Source organism: Pteropus vampyrus, unplaced genomic scaffold (assembly GCF_000151845.1).
Source record: "Pteropus vampyrus isolate Shadow unplaced genomic scaffold, Pvam_2.0 Scaffold237, whole genome shotgun sequence".
Classification (NCBI taxonomy): domain Eukaryota; kingdom Metazoa; phylum Chordata; class Mammalia; order Chiroptera; family Pteropodidae; genus Pteropus; species Pteropus vampyrus.
This window is the reverse complement of record NW_011889018.1, coordinates 652088-654705: the sequence shown is the minus strand read 5'-3', so window position 1 is coordinate 654705 and position 2618 is coordinate 652088.

The window sequence follows — 2618 nt, the reverse complement described above, 5'->3', positions numbered from 1 at the left end:
ACTCAAGTCAGGACTTCTGAACCTGTCCGCCCATCTTGGAGCATCCCCGGTCCTCACTGACCGTGGCCCCTGCCCTCCCTGCTCGGGAACTCAAGATTGGAGCAGGCGCCTTCCCCAAGGCCAAGTCCAATGACCAGTCCCTTTGATTCACCTTTGGAAACACACGCCGGCCAAGGGAGCCCGCCCCTGGCGTTGGTGAGGACCCAGTGCACTCTCTCTCGGCCATTACTTCATGGCCGTCTTCCATTTCACGCGCATTCTGCTGGGGTGGGGTGCTGCCTGATAGTGACAATGACGGTGAGTTCTGACCAGCAGCACCGTGCACGACATGCTGAAGACCACCACCCCCAAGTACTGCTGACCACGTCCACTGGGACCATCTGCGAACGCACTGGTGAGTGCCGATTTTGCTTGTGAGAGGTGATCAAACGGCTGAAACACAGAACGTGCCCCACAGAAAGAATTGCGTCTTCCCGCAACTAAGCAGAAAGAATCGCTGCTTTTCTGCTTGCTTTGCACCAGACTCCATGGGCCTGCGCTGGGCACGCGGAGGCCTGGGGACTCATAAGGAATCGGAGGAGCCGCCAGGGGAAGGGTGTGCGACAAACGGACAGAGATGTCCCATAATTTAATCAGTTATGAGGGCCGCACCTCATTTTCTGCAAAAGCAAACAAACCAAAATCGCACTTAAGGCAAAGGCTGTTCTTTGCTTCGGGGTTAAAAGAGAAGGTCCCACAAATTCTGGACCAAAGCAAGGTCAGACTGAGCCCCAGAGTGGCTGGCAAGTGCTAGGCCGGGGGACAAGCCCCCAAAGTCCCCTGAAACTCCCAGTGGGGTCTGGAGGCTGAAACGTACATGTGGTTTGCTCCTAAAATGACCTCACTGGTGTCAGAGTATTTGTCTTGTGGATTCCAAAGTGACTTTCCAACGGATAACTTGTCACTGGGACACGGTGGGCTGGTCCGTGCCCAGGGCTGTGGCGGAGGCGGCGTGCTGGGCCCTGACCAGTGACCCGGCCGGAGAGCTGGTTAGCGAGGGGACCAGGCTCATTTGGGGTTTGCCATGGCAGCACAGCAACACAGAATGTTCCAGCATGAGGGGAACCTGCTGACATTTTCTAGTCAAAATTTGTCCTCAGATTTTTGTCACTCCCCATCCTGATTTTAAGATGATTATCCTTGGAAACTTCATGTGCTGTTGATGGGAGGAAACTGATAAATTCTTTCTGAAAGTTGGCAATATATATTGAAATGCTTAAAATATAAAAAACGTTTGTGGCCTGTTACCCACTATTTCCATTTGTAGGAATTTTTCTCAAGAAATAATGTGATGTGAACACAGATATACTCTGAAGATGTTCACCCAGGTTTTATTAGTAGTAAGTAAAAAATTGGAAACAACCTAAACGTGCAACAACAGGAAAATAAGAGAAAAGTATGGTGTTTTTACACAAAAGACCATATTGCAGCTGATCGAACAAGTTATTCCACGGGGAAAACACTAAAGAAGAAAAGTAAGGTATGCACTTTACATCCGATATGGTGTTCACATATGTTACACGTGTTCCTTTCATCTGTAGACCATATCATGTAGGCACGCACACACACACATTCAAAAAACAACTAAATCAAGTACTGCTTTTTCCTTTTTTTTTTCCTAACTACCATAAGTAAAAATAGTGATTCATTCACTTTCTCCTTGGGACTTCTCTGAAAGAGATGGTTGTCTGCTTTTAGAAGTTCAGTTCAGCAGAGGGTGGCTTTGATGCTAATCTTGATGCTTAAAAACAGCAGTTTAAAGGGTCTGAAAACGTGTCTCGTAAACAGATACAAACGCTAATGACACAGGAAAAGTCCTCATGTGCGGGAATGTAAAAATAACGGTGCAGCTATTTTTTTTTAAATATTTAGACAATTCCTATTCCTTTTATATAAAACTCTTTCAGGTTCAGGCTTTTAAAGCCATTGCCCCTCTGTCTTTTTAGAATCCAAACGGTTTTCACATCCAAAGTAAATATACGGTCCCTCTGTCCATGTTTTAAATATTCCGCTTCTCACATCCTTTTTATACCCTCACTGTATAAATTTTCAGAATATGCTGGTAATAGAAGGGGAATGAGGAAGGTGCTTTTAACAACAGTGTTGACTTCTTGCAGGGGTGAAGGAGCACAAACCGAAAGCTCTTGAGCCAGGGACAGTCACCGACCCTCTGTGGGTTCGGCCAGGACCGTGCCGTCTGATGCTTCTGTCCTCACTGCCGCCTCGCTCGGCTCTCTCCGGCCCCCTCCTCGTCTCGTCGCTCCTGCGTAACTGTGGTTTTAGACTGTGCTGACTGTCCGCGCGTGAAAACGCTGTGTGTCCGTCAGAGTTCTGGACAAGAGGACCGCCATCGCCTTGCGTCCCGGCCGGGCTCTGCGGTGCCCCAGGTACCGCGCGCTGACAGGTGACTGACAGACAGAGGCCCCGGCCACGACGACGCGAGCGACGGCCCAGCGGCCGCAACGCGCCGCTTCCCCCCGCACAGCACGCGCGCAGCGACCGCCTTCGGGAAGCTAGTATTAGGTCAGTTTTTAATGAACGATTTGTCCGTGCCCATCACATGGTGTTTACTGACACAC